Source organism: Sarcophilus harrisii, chromosome 1 (genome assembly GCF_902635505.1).
Source record: "Sarcophilus harrisii chromosome 1, mSarHar1.11, whole genome shotgun sequence".
NCBI classification, from domain to species: domain Eukaryota; kingdom Metazoa; phylum Chordata; class Mammalia; order Dasyuromorphia; family Dasyuridae; genus Sarcophilus; species Sarcophilus harrisii.
In genome coordinates, this window is record NC_045426.1 from 1006835 (window position 1) to 1012834 (window position 6000).

Here is a 6000-nt window from a genome sequence, read left to right on the forward strand (position 1 = left end):
TCTTCCAACTGCCATGATAATGAGAATGTTCTGACAAGTTCTAGTATCATCCTCCCATGGAGAGGAGAGACCTCCTTAAGGCCCTTGGGATTCCCCTTTCTGAGAGCTCCCTTCAGCTTCTTCTGAGCTCTGGATCTGGAAATTGGGGCTCCCATTCAGCTCTGGTCTTTTCATCCCCAGAGCTTGAAGGGCCTCTATTTTGCTGGACATCCTTCTTGTCCCCTGAAGGACTACACTCGCTCTGGCCGGTGGAGGCTCCGGGTGGTGATCTCCGGATCACCAGGTTCCAAGCCCTCGAGTCCTTTGATGTCGAACTTCAGCTCAGTTTTAGTAGGGGAGGCTCCGTAGCTTCCTGGAGGGAGGCAGAGAGGTGGGCTCGGATGCTGGCCCTCCCCCTGACTGCTACCTAGAGACCTCAGCCCCTAAGAGTATGGGGGTGGGGAGGGAAGTGGCACTTTGGAAGGGGAGATTCCTTCTCTGGGGCCTCCTCCTGTATGCAGTGAAGACCCAAATCTCCCCTTTGATGATGTTCTTCCTCTACTAACAGATGACCTGACTTCCGCCCAGGAATCAGGAAGACAGGGCTTCAGATACTGCCTCTGTCCCTGAGACAAATCATGACTTCAAACCTCGGCGTCTTCATCTGAAAACAAATGCTTTGAAAAACTTAGAGCTATAGAAAGTCATTCTGGGAAGGGTCCTCTTCCTGAGTCCGGCCCCAGCCCCTGCTAGCTCTGTGACCCCGGGCAAGCACTTTACTCTGCCTCAGTTTCCCCATCTGTAAAAACCAGCTGGAGAAGGGAACAGCAAACCCTTGAGGTACCTTTGCCAAGAAGACCCCAAATGGGGCCCGGAAGAACGTGACTGAACAACAACAGCCCATTGTGTGAGAAGATAAATCAAGAACAGAAGTTTGGGGCCCGCTCTCCCCTGGGGGCCCTCAGTCCCTGGGGGCCCAAAATCGGACTTGCTCCCACAAATGATTGTCGACAGAGCCTCCGCCTTCAGGGTGGGTCCTGCAGAGATGGAAGAACTTGGCAGTGGCGGGTGACTAAGACAGCTAAGGAAGGAGTCCCCGGGGGAGACCCAGGAGGGAAGGGGGGCTCAGCAAAGACAAGACTGTGCTGCTACTTCACTCGCCAAGTATTGATTAACCCCCCATTAGAAACTCAACCCTGTCCCAGTTAGAGGGTCCAACACCAGTTTCTAAAGCGCCCTTCTGCGGCCCTCCAGCAGGTGGCGCCAATCACCTTTCCTAGTTACCAGCTTTCTCTCCGCTTGTCAGTGCAAGGCCATCACCCCAGAACCTGGTTCCTCCAGAGTGCTCCCCCCTCGGCTGGTTCCACCAGAGTGCTCCGCCCTCAGGCCCTGGTTCCATCAGAGTGCTCCCCCCTCTGACCCTGGCTCCACAAGTGCTCCCTGATCCGAAGTTTGCTACCAGCCTCCCAACACGAGCGCCTCTGTGGCTACCCATGCCTACTGTGAGCAGGCGCCCGGCTGGTGCTGAGGAGGCCCGGACAACAAGGACCCGGGAGGAGGGTCCGGCTTCTCTGGGGCAGCCTTCCACCTCACGGCGCTTGCAGAGCTGGGGCACAGCCCACGCCCAGCTCGGAACGCGTGCCCGCTTAGGCTCCGATCCTTGTCGAGCCCTCTGTGGCTTTCCAGGTTTGAGGGGTTTGTTTTGGAAAGTGGGCCCGCGGGCCGCCCGAGAACGCCGAGGGCAGGGCTGGCGAGGGCACGGAGCCGTCCCTGGAAGCTCTGCCGTTCCCGCCGGTGCGGCTGGCAGGAGTGCCTTGGGGATCCAGAGGGAAAGGAAGAAGTGTGGCCTGTGGTACCTGCCTGGAGGCTGGCCACATGTGGACTTTGCCGCGTGGATATGGGGCTTTCAGAATGGGGTTGGGGGTCTCCCCTGCTCGGGGGGGCCCTGAAGGCCGAGGTTTCCTAGTTTGTCCAGCCCTGGGCCTCCGTGGGAGGGCTGTGTGCGTGGGAGCCGAGGCCAAGGACAGAAGGAGGGCCTGGGAGAAAGCTCTCCTGACCCAGAATTAGGCCCCGGCCCGGATCGGCTGTTCTGTTGCTGCAGACAAACCTGAACCCCTTCAAAGGAGCAAGGAGCTGGAACCGCTGCCCCATGGCAAATGGGGGTGCTGGGGGCGGGGCTGCTGGGGTGCTCTCCCAGGACCCGGCCTCGGGACTGGGGTTCTCAGCTCTGGCCGGTCCCAGCCCCCCTTACACTGGAAAAGACAGGTGTGCTCAATCAGCTTTTTTTTTTTTTTTTTTTTTTTTTTTCTGAAGCGATTGAGGTTAAGTGACTTGCCGGGCTAGAACTGTTAACTGAGGCTGGATTTGAACTCGGGTCCTCCGGACTTCAGGGCCAGCACTCTATCCACTGTGCCATCTAGCTGTCAGAGACCCTTGTATCCAAAACCCAGAGTGATGGTGGTGGGGAGAGCAGCAGAAAGCTGAGGAAACAGGAACCTTCTCCAAGTGATCCAGAGACCAGGCGCTGGGGCTAAGCCGGGCCAAGACTGGGGGGCTGAGCCTTGCGGCCAGCGTGGGGCCAGGGGGTCCGGCCGGGATTTAGGGGCTGAGCCTTGGGCCTGGATGGCAAGCAGCCTAGAAACCGGGGTGGGCCCAGAGGAAGAGGATGGGAGGGGCTTTTCCTGGTCTGCATCAGAGAGCCAAGGAATCTAGTGCTGGGGGGCGGGGGGGGGGGGGTCCTTGGTCACAAGCACTGAAGTTGTGATTGGACACGGTGGGTTTGTGGGGGAGGGAAGCCGGAGGGGGAGGGGCTGGCTATTCAAGAGATCCCACGGGGTAGGGAGCCTAATAGAACAGTTACCCCCCCCATTAAACCCTTAAATACTGGAAGCCAGCCGCTACTGCTGTCCTCCCAGACTCCTCCAGGGCTGCGGCCGCCGGGTCTTCGCCCGTCTCTGGACTTGCTGGTCCACTGATGGCCCCGCTCTTTCTGAGAACGACTCCTTAAGCCTTCAGAAAGGGGCTTTTTGGTTCTCCCGTTTAAGGCTCTTCTAGCCAGTCAAGAGCCTCCTGGATCCAGAGCCGCCGTGGTGAGCGGCTCTCTGGGCCATTATTCCTAATAGATGAAAATGTCAAACGCATCCTCGAGCTCCTGACTTTGAACCATTAACAGCTGAGTCTGGCCGTGCACCTGGGCCTGGCTGAGGGTCTCCCGTCTTCCTGGTCAGAAGAACGTGAAAGAACACCAAGAGCTTTGCTCGCTCCGGTAAAATAGTCGGAGCTTTCTCCTCTGCGAGCCTATCCAAAAGCAGTCTGCCGCCATGTCTGTCTCTCTCTGTCCCTGTCTCTGTCCCTGTCCCTGTCTCTGTCTCTGTCCCACCATCATCTGTCTCCGTCTCCGTCTCTGCCTGTCTCTGCCCCTGCCCCTGCCCCTGTCTCTGCCTCTGTCTCCGCCCCTGCCTCCATCTCCGCCTCCGTCTCTGTCTCTGCCCCTGCCTCCGCCTCCGTCTCTGCCTCCGTCTCCATCTCCGCCTCCGCCTCTGTCCCTGTCCCTGTCTCTGTCTCTGCCCCTGCCCCTGCCCCCACCTCCGTCTCCATCTCTGTCTCTGCCCCTGCCCCTGCCTCTGTCTCCGCCCCTGCCTCCATCTCCGCCTCCGTCTCCATCTCTGTCTCCGTCTCCGTCTCTGTCTCTGTCTCTGCCTCCGCCTCCACCTCCGTCTCCATCTCTGTCCCTGTCTCTGTCTCTGTCTCTGCCCCTGCCCCTGCCCCCACCTCCGTCTCCATCTCTGTCTCCACCTCCGTCTCCATCCCTGTCTCCGTCTCTGTCTCTGTCTCTGCCCCTGCCTCCGCCTCCGTCTCTGCCTCCGTCTCCATCTCCGCCTCCGCCTCTGTCCCTGTCCCTGTCCCTGTCTCTGCCTCTGTCTCCGTCTCCGCCTCCGCCTCCGTCTCCGCCTCCGCCTCTGTCCCTGTCCCTGTCTCCGTCTCCGCCTCTGTCCCTGTCCCTGTCTCTGCCTCCGTCTCCGTCTCCGTCTCCGCCTCCGCCTCTGTCCCTGTCTCTGTCTCTGTCTCTGCCTCTGTCCCTGTCCCTGTCTCCGCCTCCGCCTCCGCCTCAGTCTCTGTCCCTTCCTCCCCAAGTTTCTCACAGAGATGAAAGAAACCCCTGAGCAGAACTAAAACATCCCCTAGCCCTCCAGCTATGGAAGCAACCCATGCCCCAAGTCCTACCGGAACACAAGCAGAAACCTCTTCTCAGCCCACTTCTCTCTTCAGAACGTTGAAGCCCACCAAGGAAGCTCAGCATCCAATTTCTAGTCTACTCAGCGCCTCTCCCACAGAACCACAGCGCCTAGGCAGAAACACTCAGCTCCCTCCAAGCTGAGAACTCTCCAGGAACCCACTGCTAGGCAGTCCGTGATAGAACGCCTCCAGAGGAAAACTAGCCAACTCCAAGTTGTGATTTTGTTCTCTGGTGATTCGGTTCATGTGGAGAAACACGGCCGGGTTTGCTCTGACCTCGTGTGTGTAACTGAGTCCAATCGCCTTCTCCAGGAAGGGGGAGGTGGGGGGAGGGAGACGTGGGACTCGGGATTAAAGCCTGCTAACCGCGCCCGTGTCCCTGGGAAAGCTTCCCGAAATCTGCGGGCCGAGGCGGCCCAGCGGGGCTGCGCCTGTGGGGTCCGTCCTCCTCCGGCCGGTCTCTGAAAACCCGCCCCCGGGGATGCCCCCAAACCCCATCTTCCCAAAGATAACGATCTACAGCACGCGGGCTCGGCCTGGGGAATCCTCGCTGCCTCCTGCCCTGGGGAAAGCCGGGTCATCGCCGGGGGCGCCCTCCGGCCCCTCTGGGCCCTGGGGGCGCCGCTCCTCCCCTGCAGCCCCCGACCAGAAGCAGCGCGTCCGGAGGCCTCTGGGTGTGCGTGAGGAGAGGGGACAGCCGGGCCCCAGGGGCCCGCCACTGCCCCGCCCCCCAGTGCTGGGAGAGAGATCCGGGTCTCTGCCTCCGGCTGGTAGCTGAGAGCGGCGTCCCGGGGCCCCCGCAGGGACCGCACGGGGGGGACTGTTTCCGGGGCGCCCGCAGGGACCGCACGGGGGGGGGGACTGTTTCCGGGGCGCCCACAGGGACCGCACGGGGGGGGGGACTGTTTCCGGGGCGCCCGCAGGGACCGCACCGGGGGGACTGTTTCCAGGGCGCCCGCGTGGCCCCCGCAGGAAGGCGGGCGCCGCCCCGGGAGCTCGCTTCTCCATTCTCGGGGTTTGGGCTCCCCGAGGCAGGCGCCTCACCCTGGGGATGGCGGAGGGTCCGGGGCGCCCCTGCAATGACGCGCACTTCTGAAACGTTGGCTGGGCGCAGGGCTTTGGGACCTGGAAGCCCTGGGTTCGAATTCCCCCCTCATCCCCCTCACAATTGCCCCAGTGCGCGAATTTAGCAGAGGATGGGCTTTCAGCGCTGGGGGGTGGAGGGGAAACGGGGCGAGGCTGCGCACGCGCATAGGCCGCTTCGGGGCCTCTGACCAGGAGTTAGGGACTGGGAGCGCTCCCAGGGAGTAGTTCCACCGCCTGGGCCGCAGCCCCGCCCGCCCCAGGCCACGGCACTGGGAGAACTCCGGGCTGGGCTGGGGAGGAGCCCGCGCACGCGCTCTGGCGTCGGTCCGTTTTCCGCTAGTGTTGTGCAGTATTGGGAACGGGCGAGGGGGTGGGGAGGGGGGAGGAAGAGGGCGCGTGCACGGCGCGCACTGACTTCGCCAGAGACGCCCACCAGGGGGCGCGTGAGGATACTGCGCACGCGGACTCGGTCCGGGCCCTTTCCCCTTCCCATTTCCGGGCTACCCCCTCCCCCCCATTAAGAGGAAAGCCTGGGCGGGCGGAAGCCTGCGCCCTAGCGCACCCCTGGGGAGGCCGTCTCGGGCAAGGCTGCTATTTGCTCAGGCGCCGCTTCTCGGGCCCCGCCCTCCCTGCGGCCGCCACGTCACGGAGGGGCGGTGCCGGGCCCGACGGCCAGGGCGCACGCGCGCGGCGCGGCGC